Source organism: Balaenoptera physalus (genome assembly GCF_965194825.1).
Source record: "Balaenoptera physalus genome assembly, chromosome: X".
Lineage (NCBI taxonomy): Eukaryota > Metazoa > Chordata > Mammalia > Artiodactyla > Balaenopteridae > Balaenoptera > Balaenoptera physalus.
This window is the reverse complement of record NC_138903.1, coordinates 8,159,537-8,175,338: the sequence shown is the minus strand read 5'-3', so window position 1 is coordinate 8,175,338 and position 15,802 is coordinate 8,159,537. Positions and strand designations below refer to the sequence as shown.

Genomic DNA, 15,802 nt, shown 5'->3' with positions numbered 1-15,802 from the left:
ACCACAACTAGAGAAAGCCCGTGTGCAGCAATGAAGACCCAACGCAGCTAAAAATAAAATAAATTAATTAAAAATATGTATATATATATGTGGGAAGCCTGACCTTCTAGCGCCGCTGAGCCCAATTCATTTAGTTTACAACTCACAAATGTTATAAAACTATTGCAAGTTCATAGTTTTCAATTTTCTATCCAATAAACAACGCAAGTAAGTAAAGTAACACTTCCATACTCTTTCTTCTAAAAATAAACTGACACATCTACCATTCTGGTAAATTTTACTTTGGCCTGATATGGAATCCGTATGTCTCTGATTCCACTTCTCTAAGCAGAGCATGGACTTCGCATGATCACCCACAGAATCAGTACTTCGAAGCAAGCAGATGAGGAGTCACGCCTCCCGGAGTCCAGCTCGCACCACGAGCAAGAAGTTATCAAGTCCTTGCTGTTGATCTCCTCTGTCCACAGGGCTCACACTTGGAGACCATTTACTCACTTGACAGCAGTTCGAACAGGCTCAATGAAGAAGTTTTCCAGCTCCCAAAAGACAGAAGTGGTAAACTAGAAGGCAAGGACAGGGGGCCCCTGGGCAGGAAGAAGGCAGCAAAGGAAGCAGCTGACAGCAGGGAGAAACACCCACTCCCTGGCTTCATCCATTACACCGTGAAACATCTACGCTGCGCTTCTGCTTCAGCCACCTATTTATCAGGATGACACACCCTCCAGACTTCCAGATAGCTGTAACTTCATTGTATGTAGACAAATTTTGGCATGATTTTCAGTAAGAGCATCGAGGATATCTAAATTTACTGTCCTGTCACCCACAGGCACGCCAGTCCAGGCTCTTGAGTTCTCATCTCCCCAAAAACTTGATGCTAGATTTTTCCCACCAACTCCTTCCCACGGTCACCACACACAGACCCCGGGGTATTTTTGTTTCTATTACACAAAGTTTAGGAAATACACCTAAACAGGAGAGAAATGTGCATGCACACCACCACTCAAAAACAACCATTATTCCTATTTTGATGTGTCTTCCTCCATCTTTTTTCTATGTGTTCTCTTTATTCGTCTTTTTCTGACATAGTCATGATCATACAGTATACACAATCTTCTCCCCTGCCTTTTCCACTTAACTTTGTAACATGTTTACTTATTAATTCATACCTTGAATCTCTCCAAAAATTACTCAAGATGGCCTAACACTATAGCCTAAGTATTCTGTCCCCGCTTGTTATAAATTATTTGTAAACATCACCTGGAACAACTGAATAGATAAAGCTCCTTGAGAACAATTACCCTGTCTCAGCTGCCTTTGAACCCCCAGCACCCGGTCTAAGAATAAATAACTTGCATTTTTACAAACAGTTCGTTAAGGGGATTAATATGTTTTACCTAAGCACTCTCTTACTATTGATAGCTACACTATTTCCTAATTTCCACTAGTGTAAATATTCATGAGAGCTGCTTTGGAAAACAGTTCAGCAATTTCTCAAATATATAGTTAAACACAGAGTTTCCATATGGGTCAGTAACTCTACACCTAGGTGTATACCTAAGAGAAACGAAAACATATGTCCACACAAAAGAATGTCCACAGCAGCATTATTCGCCATAGCCAAAACGTGAAAACAACTAAGGGCCATCAACTGATGAATGGACAAATAAAACATGGTCTATCCATACGATGGAATATTATTCAGCCATAAAAAAAGAATGAAGTACTGGCACATGTTACAGTATGGATGGACCTTGAAGTCACTGTGCTGGGTGACAGAAGCCAGACACAGTGGCTACGTGCTGTATGCATCCATCTACAAGAAATGTCCAGACCAGGCAAATTCATAGAGACAGAGGGTAGATCAGTGGTTGTCAGGGGTTGGAGATAAAGAGAGAATGGGGAGTGATTGCTAAGGGGTTAGGCTTCCTTTAGGGGGTGATAAAAATGTTCTGGAATTAGATAGTGGATGATGGTTGCACAACTTTGTGATTATACTAAAAACTAGTAAACAGCATGCTTTAAATAGTGACTTTTATGGTATATGTGAATTACATCTCAATTTAAAAAACTATGATGAAAGGAACGTCTCTGTGCATATAGCTCGTAATCTGTATTTACAATTATTTTCTTTGAAAGATTCTCAGAAGTAAATTTACAGGGTTGAAGGATATGAAGGTCTTTTCTCCTTATTGTGAAGTCAACGTACAAAATTCATACAGTAAAGTATAAAGCATAGGAAATAAAATCACCTATAATCCAGAAGCCCTGGATTCATGGTTTAGCTTATTTTCCTACAATTTTCCACAGCTGATATCATACTAGATACAATTTCACACACTAATTTTTTTCATTTGTGTATTTCCTCATGTCCTTTAAGTCTCTGTCACCATCGCTTTCTATCACTTTAGAACCTTCCGTCATATGCAGTAAACCATAACTTTTTTACCAGGCACCTCAAGTCATCTATTTAGGTATGCTCCAATTTTCTGCTCTTTCTTGTAAATGACGGACGTGAGCTCACAGCAAACACCTGATGTACACTGCCAAGGTGCTTTAGCATCAGCACACACTCCTACCAGTGAAGTGAGAGACGGCCTTTCTCATCACCCTCTGGGGATATCTTGAATGCATTTGTTCAAGGGCTCGGGACAAATCTGCATGGCACGAGCGGGCTTCACTTTCAAAGAACAAGCAGGTAGGGAGTGCAGCGTAAGCTCCCCGGCATTTTCAGGCTGTGGGGGAAGGGTGCGATGAGCTGAGAAGCCGGGCACCAGTGTCCTCCCGCAGCAAAGTCCGCTCTGCAGTGGGACGTGAAGGCCCCCACGCGGCCAGTTCTCACCGGTCTCCTCCTATCTGAGCAACACCAAGCCGGAGCTGCCAGCTCTCCCTGCCCGCAACCGCCCCGCACAGATCTTCCCACCGTAGATTCCCCGCTTCACAAACGGCTCTTCTTGGCCTCAGCAGAGGACATGAATATGGTTTGCTGGCCGTTCTTACCAGAATTGGTCCATAAGAAGGGAGAGAATGCTGGAGGACACAGACACGGGCTTCTTTTTGTTCCCTTTTGCCTGCTGCATCCTGCGGGGCTCTTTAAGAAGTGGCTCTGGGCCATCTCAGCCAGTACCAGTTCCCAGAGAGCCATTTACTTCCATGAGACCTTGCATGAGTCATTCCTTCTCTCTCTGGGCCTGCCTCAGTTTCCTAATCTTTAAAATGGGGGTGGGGACTTCCCTGGTGGTCCAGTGGCTAAGACTCCACGCTCCCAATGCAGGGGGCCCAGGTTCGATCCCTGGTCAGGGAACTAGATCCCACATGCATGCCACAACTAAAGATCCCGCACGCCGCAACTAAGACCCGGTGCAGCCAAATAAATAAATAAACATTTAAAAAAAAATGGGGGTGATCCGACCAACCTCACGGGGTCATGCTGGCTGGGTGCAGCCTCTTTAGTTACAGCATGGAGACCAGTTCCATCCACTCCCCTTCCTGCTTCCCCCTCAACCTCCAACAGACTTGCTTCAGACCCTATTAGTTTCCTTATGCTGCTGTGACAAATTGCCACAAACTTGGTGGCATGAAACAACACATTTGTCATCTTACAGCTCCGGAGGTCAGAAGTCCGATTGATTTCACTGAACTAAAACCAGTGTCCGTGATAGACTACTGGCATCCGCGGCAGCTTCTTGCATCCTCAAAGCCAGCCACGGCCGGTAGAGCCTTTCTCAGGATGCCATCTCTCTGGTTCTCCCTCTTCCACTCAGAAAGACCCTTGAGATTACACTGGGCCCACCCAGATCATCCAGGATCACCTCCCCGTTGCAAGATCCTTTATTTAGTCACATCTGCAAAGTCCCTTTTGCCATGGAAGGTAACATATTCACAGGTTCCAGGGAGTAGGACGTGGACACCTGGGGAGGCCGTCACTCTGCCGAGCAGACAGCCACCGAGAGACTGCAGGGCTGAGAGCGGGTGGAGCCGGCGGCAGTGGCCCAGTGCCTCAGAACCCATGTCCTCCGTCCCGGCCACGCTCAGGGGGCTGGAATATCTGACACTGACTACCCTGAACTGCAGAAAAGTAAACGTGGGCAGCAGAAGGTGAGAGCAGAGAGAAGAGAGCAAAGTATGAGCACTGATTCTTTTTATTCAATCCATGAAGGCAAATGAATTTATTTGGATGATACACAATCTTTCTAATGGTGAGACTTTTTTTTTAATTGAGGTAACACTGGCTTATAACACTACGTTTCCTGTGTACAACGTATTTCGACTTCTGCATACACTACGGCGTGCTCACCACCAAAAATTTAGTTTCCATCCATCACCATACAGTTGACATCCTTTCATTTAGCCCTTCCCCCCACACCCTCCCCCTCTGGTAACCAGTACTCTGTTCTCTGTGTCTACGTGTAAACACTGGTTCTGAACACATTTTCTTTATCAAAAGGAGGCCAGGGTAATCCTATGGTGCCTGTACTATACTTTCCAGTCTCCTGGAACAAGATAATCTCTATATTTCCCACTCACGCTTATTTTTAATATGCAATTCAGAGAGGATACTATTCATCTCAATTTCATTCCAAACTAATCCTCAAGAAATTATGATGACTCCCTCACCTTTTCTGACACACCTGGTTCACAGCGAGTTTCAGAGCCCGCCAGAACACGGACCCCAGGCTGTTTGTGGTTATTTACGTGGTGAATTAGACCCTGTTTGCTGCACTAGTGCTTCTCCAACTTCACTGGTGTAACACTGACACCCAAGAGCTGGGTTCTCACTTAGCAGTGAGTGGGTCCCTGAACTCCCTGAAATTACACAAAAACAGCAAGGTTAAAACAGCAACGAATACACCACAAGCCTGCCACATTAGTCCTGAAAAGTCACTCAAATAATCACATTTATTATTTATAGAACACGCATATACTTGATTTGGCAATTGTCATCTAGTCTCAATTCTAGAATTTAGGGTAAAGAGTAATCACACCTAGAACTCAGTCTAAACATTGCCATTGACATTTCAGTGTATTACTGTAGCATGAGTGACCGATTTTAGTGTTGAGTCTTAGAGTTGTTCTTGAATTACATTTGTGGTTTCCATGTGAAAAGACTGTCTTCTTAGGAATTTTTTTTTTTTAATTACATATTATCAGTCTGGGGGCTTCCCTGGTGATGCAGTGGTTAAGAATCCGCCTGCCAATGCAGGGGACACGGGTTCGAGCCCTGGTCCGGGAAGATCCCACATGCCGCAGAGCAACTAAGCCCATGCGCCGTAACTACTGAGCCTGCGCTCTAGAGCCCACGAGCCACAACTACTGAAGCCCGTGCGCCTAGAGCCCAAGCTCCGCAACAAGAGAAGCCACCACAATGAGAAGTCCGCGCACTTATCACTTTGTAATAAGTGACAGCATTTATCACTCTGTAATCATTATTTGATATGGCTGCCTCCCCTATTGGTCTGTGAGTTCCTTGAGAAAAAGGATGCTGTTTCTCTAATTCATCTTTTTAGAGAGCCAGAGCCCTCACATACAACAGGCCTTCATTAAACTGTTTGATAAACTAATCAGGCCAATTTCAGAAACTTATACCATATAAAAACCACAACGGAGCCAACTAGTAGTCAAGGAACAACTGGAAGAGGGCAGACTAGAATTTGACTGAGCTTTCAAAGCCTAAATTGTAAGAAAAACAGGGCTCAGGAGGCCAAGGTGCTACGGGATCATCCCTCCCTCGAACAGCTCTCCTTAGGCAGATACCTCCTAGCAAGGGAGAAAGGTGGTTCACAGAGCGTGATGAAATGTCCCTGAAGACCTCCCACATCCTCTGTTCTGATCCTCTACCGACCAAGCCCACCTTTCATCTACACTATGGTTTCCTGAGTGTGGGCCTTTCCACCAGGAAGGGAGAGACCAGGGTGGACAGGGGCGAGATCCTGGCAAGATGTTCTTTCCTCCAGCAAAGAATAAAGTGTCCAAAGGTAAACCAATCTAGGAGGTATTTCGGATGACCAGCAAACTTCCTGGGGGCTCCACCTCACCAGCGATCCTACCGGGTCTCACACGGGTTCAGACACTGGTGAACCGAAGTCACAACACCTGACAAAGACCACGAGCTGGTGACTGAATAAGTGTGAAGTCCTACAGTGTATGTTTTGTTGAATCATGCTGACAATGGACAGATACTGCAACAACTTGTAAAAACGTCATGGGAGGAAAAACTTGCAACTGAGGCAACTATACTTTAAGCACTTACTAGTGAGGAGGAGCCTGGGCAAATGACTGTCTGGCTGTGCCTCAGTTTTCTCATCTTTACTATGGGGTGGTGGGGCTGAAAGGCTGTAACCAATATCAAGGTTTTGGGGACTTACTACATACTCCATAAACATGCATTTTCCTTCCATGCTATTTTTTCCTCTAAAAACTGGGGGAATGTCAGTGTTATTCTGATGTAGTAGTATAATACTGCACGAGTGGAACACAGTTTAAAAGCCTGGGATTGAGATGCTAGAATGCAGGGCTGAGCAAGCTGCCCACAGGCCAAGATGCAAGTCTACCACCCAAAGGAAACCACAGCCAGAGGGGCACCCGATCGCAGTCACCTGCCTGAGCACCTCATCCAGGACGGTCTTCCACCTTGAAAATGACAGAAAAAGAATTTTTCATCAAGCCCATCAAGTGCACAATCCTGAGATAAGTGAACACACTTTTTTTTTTTTTTTTTTAGTGAACACACTTTGTTCACCTCAAATATAGGCTCTAATGATACAACTTAGACTAAAATAAGAACAAACTTCAGCCCAGTTAGTAAAAAGAATTCTCTAGGGCAGTGCTGTCCAATAGAAATATTTGCAATGAGGACCACATACTTAACTAAAAAATTTCTAGGGCTTCCCTGGTGGCGCAGTGGTTGAGAATCCGCCTGCCAATCCAGGGGACACGGGTTCGAGCCCTGGTCCGGGAAGATCCCACATGCCGCGGAGCAACTAAGCCCGTGCACCACAACTACTGAGCCTGCGCTCTAGAGCCCGCGAGCCACAACTACTGAGCCCACGTGCCACAACTACTGAAGCCTGCACCCTAGAGCCCGTGCTCTGCAACAAGAGAAGCCACCGCAATGAGAGAAGCCCGCGCTCTGCAACGAAGAGTAGCCCCCGCTGATGGCAACTAAAAAAAGAAAGCCGGCGTGCAGCAACGAAGACCCAACGCGGCCAAAACTTAATTAATTAATTAAAAAAAAATTTCCAGTAGCCACATTTAAAAGGGTAAAAATAAGCAGGTGAGATTATTTTAATAATATTTTCTATTTAACACAGTGCATCCAAACTACTATCAACTTGACATGTAATGATTATAAAAATTATAAATGAGCTATTTGACATCCTTTTTTGGTATGAAGTCTCTGAAAGCCGGTGTGTGTTTTACGCTGCGAGCATATCTCAAGCGCCCAGTTGCCCATCTGGCTGTGGCTACCGCGCTGGACAGCACAGCTCCGGGACCTCACCTCGTTCTCTGACAGTCTGATTCTACGAAGGACCACGGCAAAGTCCACTGGCTGAGGCTGAGACCGCTTAAGAAACAGCCAGCCTGAGACACCGCCTTCTACAAGCCCCTGGTGGGGATCTGGAAAGAGTCAGGTTTCTAAGACCACAAAACATCCCGCAGGGAACTGTTTCCCTTCCCTCCGCCCCTGGCTGCCCATCCGCCTTCCCAGCAAGCCCCGCGGGAACAGCTATTCCCAAACTTGGAGCGTTCTTTCCCTTTCCCATGCTTCCCTCCCACCCCCTTCCTGTTCAAATCCTGATGCGTCTTCCCAGATTTGGCCCAGATTCCTCCTGTCCAGACCCAGCCCACCCCAGCAGGAAGTAGGCTGTCCTTTCTTGGGCCAGCCTCAGCACTTTCTCTCTCCTCCTGGGACAGTTATTAAAACTCTAAGCAGAACGTGGTTATTTGTTCACATCGCATCTCCCGTAGCATTTGTTCCTTCCGGGCAAGAATGGCATCTCCTCCCGCTCTGACCTGCCCCCACAGAGCTCCAGGGCGCACCCCAGTAGGTGCTCAGCTGCACACACAGGGTGAGTCACAGACACGACCCGATTAAGGGCGAATGGAGCCTGCCACCAAATACGTGTCTACGGCAGTTCTAGAGCTGTTCTCACACGTCTCTGCCTCGACAGAATATGCTCATGAGCAGGTGTGCAGGTCTGAGGCTTGAGAGACTGCATCCAAGAAAGTGGGCTGCTGCGTGACGGATGCATCGCTTCCTCTTCGGGGACGGGAGGAACAGGTGCTCGAGATCTGTTTACCAGCGCCATAGGAAAGGCCGGCTTGTCGCATTACGAATGGCATCCTGGATGCACAGCGCTAAGGAAGGAGAGCCAGTGCAGGCTGGAGGGCCCTCGCAAGGAGACCCAGAGTCAGCTCTGGGCCTCCCAATACTCCGCAGCTGCCCTCCAAGCCCCCGCGCCCACCCAAGCATGCACAGACCAGCCCTCAGAACCTAGCCCCCTCCCGATGGACCCCAACGGCTCCTCCTCCCTGGTCTCCCGACCAGGCCGACTGGCCACCAGGGAGAACCCCAGCCAATGCGGTTCTCAGCAGGGGTGGGTGGAGAAACGGCAACTCCCAGGAGAGTCTGACTTCTGGAACCCGCCTTTTACAAAGACGAACCAGAAAAGCAGGCATTCCAAAATACACAGGCAGAAAGCAGATCAGCAGATCAGTGGCTGTCAGGGACCAGAGTGGGAAAGTGGGGGATGGGAGGTGGAAATGTTCTAAAACCGAACATTGCGGTGATGGTCGTCCAGCTGTATACAGTTACTAAAACTCATTGAACTACACTAAAATGGTGAATTTTGTGGGATGTAAATTACACCTTACTAAAAGCTGTGTTAAAAAAAATGCACACACGCATTGAGATTCCTAATAAGTACTTCATTTACAGTAGGAAGAAACAATGTCAGAACTCCAAGTCATATGAAACACTGGGGAGAAGAAAACAAAATCCAAGGACGTAAGGTGACTGTCATCTCACTCACGTTAAACTGTTAAACACACATCTGGTGATTCTGCTCCACAAATTCTAAGTCATGGCTGATCAATGTCCCGGACGTCTTCCAAATAGCTGGACACATATTGAAACATTCTCTAAACCATCATTCCCAACCCTCTGCATTCATCTGTCACATTACTCTACGTCACGCTCTCATGCTACAGCCACAGCCCATTAGTGGGCGGTGAAATTGATTGAGTAGGTCCCAATCAGTGGTTTGGTTTAAAAAGAAAATACTGGAGCACATCACACCTCACAAGGGTAGGACGTACATCCTATGTCATGACACTTTTCTTTCCATTGCACATGTGATGCAGAATGGTCTCCTACTTTCCGGAGCAGCACTTGGCAAGGCAACGCTCCAGGGTATACCTGTAGGTGGCTGCATCCAGTCACACAAGGCCCACCGTGCTTACTGCACAGGGCTGCCGCCTACCACCTGTAGGCTTTGCAGACACCGCTGAAAGTGTGCAGTCGCAGCCGCCAGCCCCCAGGGCAAAGCCCGCATTGTGCTCAGAGGGACGGGAGAAACTTCTTTAATCATCACGACAATTTTAAAAAGGTGGGTCCCTCATAACCACCCCCACTTTACCTAAGGAGGAAACTGAGTTCAGGGACGGGCACCTAAGAAGTGGCAAGACCAGAGGGGAAAAGCCTGCTCGGGTCACCAGCGGCTCTCTGCACTCCCATCGAGCTCGGAGGAGGGATTCCAGGCAAAAATGAAAGGGTTCCTGCCACCATCCCTGAGGAAAAGAGTGGAAATAAAGATGCTGTATTACTGCTATAAGAATACTCATATACATACCATATTCCGCTTTTAAATAATTTTTATCCTCCTTACTCTCCTGACAAATTGCTAATGATGATTACTCAGAGGAGACTACAGTTTGGGAAGTTACTGACCATCTTCTTATTTTTAATATGGCCAAAACAATAGAAGAGGGACTTAAAATACTCCTTTAAGAATAAAATACAGTGTTATAAAAATTTGGTTCTTAACTTACTACTGAATACCACAGACAGGAAGGGATATTTAAAAATTAAAAGGGGAGGTTTTAAGGAAGGATTTGGGGGAAAAAAAAAAGAAATAGTAACAATTGACGGAAGAAGAAAGTTCAACTGAAATAGGAGAGGAAAACCCCACTGGCCAAGGAGAGCAAAGAGGCCCAACAATAACATTCTTTAGAAATGGCATCCCAGGGGGAGGCGACCCGGAACAGTCTGGCCATCCTTTCAGCCAAGCGGCACACAGGCATACAGCGGCAGAGACGGCACAGAACTCTGGGCTCTGTGATCTCAATTTCAGCTTTGCAAATACTGCCGAGGTCGAGCTCTCCCCTGCGTACTGCTCCCAGCTGCAGAAGTCCTGTGCCAGGCTTCTAAGAGTAAGAGCTAAAGGATTTCATCACCCGCCCTTTTTTGTATTAATTACCTCCCCCCACCAAAAAAACCCAGACATACACACAACTTTTTAGCAGTCACTTAATCTGTTTTCTTTTGGGCATGAGAATTCCATTCTTTACAGATGCCTCTTTGCATATATCGCCATCTGAATCCATGAACAAAAGCAGAGGGGAAAATACCTGAACATCTAAGACATTCAGACACCCATCAAGCTCTGATGAAGAAACATGTGCCAGGAAAGGATGCAGGGAATGGCAAGTGCTCGCGGTTCCTTTAGGTCTTGGATCTCTCTGGGAATCTGAGATAAGCCATCGATCTCCTCCCTAGAAAAACATGCTTACACATATACCCAAAATGCTGCCCTCATATATACACGAAATGCTGCCTGTCCGGGAAGTCCAGTTTCGGGAACCCTGTTCCCAAAGCTCCCTGCCCAGGGCAAGAGGCACCAGGGAGAGAGCACACACAGCCCCTGGAGGAAGGACCGGTTTCACTGGCGGTGGGTTCAAGGCCCAAGAGAGAGGAGCACCAAGGCCGCTTCTGACCTGCCCAGGGAGGACAGGGGACCTGCCCAGGCCTCACGCAGCAGGGGTGAGAACAGGTGAGGCGAAAGGAAGCCTCTCCACCCCCCCCCCCCGCCCCCTGAAGGCACGGGCCGGCCTGACAAAGAGCAAGGCTGCAGTTTGCAGGCGGCAGGGAGGCCTGCGGAATGGAGGTGGGCGCGCGGGCATCAGATCTGTTTCGGAGGAAGGTCCCTCGGGCTACAGAGAAAGTGGACAGCAGGACAGGGTAGCAGAGGCTGGGCGGGAAAGGTCGAGGCCCGAGGAACGCTGGGCCTCAGTGACGGGGGCAGGTCCTTGAGTCGCGGTGAAGCCACTCACCAGGCCCGTGCTGATGGCGAGGGGACACCTGAGCTGAACGCTCTGGGAAGGGTAACAGGAGTAACCACTTCTGCCGTTTCCGGGACCCTGCTGGGTTCCCTTCTATGTGACATCAGGAAGGCGGTGAGCTTAAGGTCTTGGGGGGCACCTCTGCACTAACGTGGGCCCGCCCGACGGGAAACTCATTCTCACTGTAAAGGCTCTACAACGCAGGGCTCCCCTGAGACTGTCCAAGGAGGCAGGACGGGTCATCGCTGCCTCTGCGGCAGCCTCCCTACTGGGCCAGCTCGGGCGGGGACCACAGGCACGAGCAAGGCAGGCTGGGTGTTACTGGCTCGAGTGCGGATGTCCCGTAACGTAGGAAGCTGCCCTCCAAACTGCAGGCACTGGACCAGGGACTCTGTCATTTTGCTCAATATCAAGTCATAAGAATTGTTTAAAAACTCCTCAGAGCGGAACTGTGGGTAACAATACTTGGGCAGCCTCCTGAAGTGGCTTAAGAGTGAGCTCCAAACTCTCCTTCAGAACTGAAAAGAAGCCAGGTTCCCACCTGGAGGAGCTGAGTAAATACACTGCGTGACAACAGTGACTCGAAATTTCCCACCGCGTGGCCACAAGCCGGAGCGGTCAGCATCCGCACGCCAGCGCCAGGGCTCCTTCCTCGCATGCCCCCGCCACTCTGGCTAAACATTCTGGACCCTAAAGCCTCTAGAAGGCCATTAACATCCATACCGAGCCTCTCAAGTGCCCTCACTGAAACGTACGTGCAGGCCCCCAGGCCGGCCGCGGGCTGGGTTCCAGCTCATTCCCTCAGAACCCACGCTCCAGCCCTCTCCCGAGGTTCCTCCCACCACCAGGAAGCCCGTGGGACCGTCCCCTCAGCCCTGCTGACAGGGACACCGACAGCTGCTGCACGCGCCCCCCTGGAGCCCTGGCCGGGGGAGCAGGGGTCGTCGGGCTGGGCTGGACCGCTGGCTGCTGTGTCCAAAATGGAAAGCAACACCTAGAACAAGTAACCTGCGATTTTTCTGAAATACATCTGTTCTGTCAAACTTGTCGGTGCACATCCCCAAGACCAAGCCACCAGCACTCGGCACCTGAGCCCACCTGGGCAGAGCTCAGAACTGTCACCAAAGAGCACCGTTAAGGTAAACGGGACTGGCCCCTCGATCGCTGGAACACTGCTCCCCTCATGTGCCTGGGGTCTGCTTCATGATGGCAGAGGGGACACAAGTGAAGGAAGGAGTTCTCCCCAGGACCAGAAACCAAGGAAGACTAAAGGGCTCTGCCTGTCCGGCTTTGGGACATCATGGCCCAGCAATCCAATCGCAGAGAATGACCTGCAATGACGCAGGCCTTCTGTCTTTGTTATCCTTCCCCAAACCAGCCCAGTGCTCTCAACCCTGAAGTGACCTTGACTCATCTCACTCCAAGCGTCCACAGCCCCCTTTCCCTGCAGAGACTACCTCACCGCAAGCCCAGGCAATCCTGCTCCCAAGACTCTGCTCTGAATCTTCATCGAAGGGCAAGTGTCTTCAGACGCCCCAACTAGTCTGTGCACATCATGAAGTCAAGGATCCTAGAGGTCTTGCCTCCCCAGTACCTGGCACAGACCCTGACCCTACAGCAGGAGTACACTGTGCTCAGATGGATGGAAGGAGGGATGGAGTGATAGGGAGAGCCGGAAGGATGGAGGGAAGAATGACAGAGAGAAGGATGGATGGAGGAAGGGATGCATGGACTGAAGGATGGACAAAGGGATCGATGAAGGGATGGATAGACGGATAAACAGTTGGATCAGTAGATGGGTCAATGGAAGGAAGGAAGGAAGGAAGGAAGGAAGGGAGGGAGGGAGGGAGAAGGGAGGGAGGAGGGAGGGGGGAGAGAAGATATACAGAGGGATGGATGGATGAAGGATGAACAGAAGAATGGAGGGATGGACAGGTGGACAGAGGGATGGATGAAGGATGGACAGAAGGATGGAGGGCGAAAGGGAGGGATAAAGAGGTGAAGAATTCATCTATATAGGCCAGTGGGGAAGAAACTTCTAGAAAAGTAGGAAGCAAACAGATTGAGTTATGGGAAAACTCCATCCTCCTGTCGGGTCTCTCCTGCAAGTCAGAATTCCCAAATCAGGCCCCTTAGGATTTACAGGCAAACACATTCCAGGCAGGCTTAGGGGGCCAGAGGGCAGCCCAGTTCCTTCATATCTCAATTAGGCTTTACTTCCTTAGATTGCTTTCCTAACTAACTGGGATGCTGGAAGGTAACAAAAGAAGGAGCTGAACTCAACAGTAACCAAACACCAACCAAGGAGAAGGCACCTCAAGACTTGCTATTGATCTGATTCTCATCAGGGCCACTTTGAGAAAGGGTGGGTGATTTGGGGGTGCCACAGAGAGGGGCTTTCCTGCACTGTCCACTGAGGAAGCCACTAGTCACATGTGGCTATTTAAAGTTAAATTAACTAAAATTAAAAGTTCATTCTTCAGTTGCACTAGCCACATTTCAAATACTCAAGAAATGTTATGTGGCTCGTGGCTGCCATACTGGACAGGGCAGACGTGGACCATGTCCATCATCACGGAATGTTCTATCGGACAGCACTGCTCCAGAGAGTCACAGGGAAGTGGGAGGATGCTGATCTCCCAGGGGAAGGAGGCTGGGTGAAATGGGGTAGAGAGAGGCAGCGGACAACAGCTCACTGAAGCACTTTCTCCGAGCAGCATATATTTTAAGGTTCAAAATCTTAAAATACATTGACACTTTGGTTCACTAATCCCACTAGTACAGTGGTTCTCAACCAAGGGCCACTGTGCCTCCCGGGGACACCTGGCAGTATCTGGAGACATTTCTGGTTGTCACGAGGGTGGAGGGGAGGTGCTGCTGGGTCTGGTAAGCGGAGGCCAGGGACGCTGCTAAACATCCTACAGTGCCCAGGACAGCCCACCACGAAGAAGCACCCACGCCCAAATGTCAAGAGCAACACCTATGAAAAATGACCTAAAATAGGTGAAGAGCTTAATGTATAAAGAGGGGCATCACAGTACTAGGTACAATAACAGGAAAAAGGAAGCAAGCCAAATGGCCAACAATAAGGATGGGACCCAATAAATTACTGCCCACCAACAATCATGCAATAGTTAGTCCCTGAGGACCTACCACATGCCCGGCTCTGCTCAGGCACTGGGGACGAGGGAGCAAACAGCAAAACAGAACTCCCCTCCTTGTGAGGTCTACCTGGGATAATGTTTAAAGTGTGTTTAATAAGACACGGGAATAACTTGGAAGTGCTTTGGTTACTGGTCAGGGAGAAAGGGTGGCTATAAAATTACTTGATATATCACCACATTTTGGTTTCTTTACTTACAAAAAGAAAAAAGACTAGATACAGAAGACACTCAAACACAACAGTAACTGTAGGTAGAGAGCTGGAGGGGGCTGTGGTATGTCTATACAAATAAAATAAGCCATTTTGTATGGGAGAGCGTTTACCCAGAACCCAAAGTGGCCTCCTCTCCTCTCCTCTCCCCATGATCCCATCGGACACGTGCGGCCATCACTGAATTCTTCCCGGGTTCCTGCTTCTCTCTGTCTAGAAGAAGGGCAAACCAGACAGCGAGAGCTGGAAGCACATGACTCCAAGGCCGTCCCAGGGCCAACTCGGCCTGCAGCTGTGTTCTATCTGGTTCGCAGTGTTGGCCCTCGGATATTCTACCGAAACCCCAGTGGATTTCCAACATTTAACCTCAGCAGATTTCATTTCAAATACCTGAATTTCTAACTCCCTTAGAAATCGGAAGAGCTGGCACATGGGGATAAGAGTCCCCAAAGACAAAAATGGCTAAAGCTGATGAGGGCCATCCCCTTAGGAAGGGCCACTCACTAGCATGCCACAGTCCCCACCACCCCCTGTGACCTCTGACATCTGGCAGTTTGGTTGGGGGCTCAGCCCCGGTGGGTGTTTGAGGCTGTAGGCACCACGCCAAGGTGAGGTGCAGAGGTGGGCAAACCCTTCCTGGAGCGTGGCCCAGCCAACAGACGGGACGCACAGGGAGCTCCTGCCACGCAGAGCTAGGCACGAGGCTTGGTATAAATGGTGCCCGTGGTCGCAGGCAGGTAATCTTGGCTAAGGATAAGAGAGCTTGGGGACCCCACCACAGGAGAAGCTCTATGAAATTTGTAAAGGGCTATTCATTTGTTTCAATGCTCACTACAGGAAAGCTATCTGAGATGCCAAGTGCCAGGAGCTAACCTCCAGGAATTCAGCTCAGCCAGGGAGCAAATAAGTAACAAACTGCCACTACCTGACAAGCTCCCTCAATGGTAGGGGCACGCAGAGGGCGATGGAAGCTCAGAGGAGGGAGCGATGCAACATAAACGTAAGTGATTTTTAGGTTCAGCAGAACATCAAACCCTGAGGCCCCGTCACTGCTCCAAAGCAATAATACAACGGCATTTATAGCTAGCTATT

At 48.9% G+C, this 15,802-nt stretch overlaps 1 protein-coding gene across 4 annotated transcripts in view; it reads right to left on the bottom strand.

The window, feature by feature from the left end:
• LOC309652864 (protein WWC3-like) overlaps nucleotides 1-15,802 on the bottom strand; it is a 129,993-nt gene that overhangs the window by 88,429 nt on the left and 25,762 nt on the right. The window lies entirely within an intron of this gene.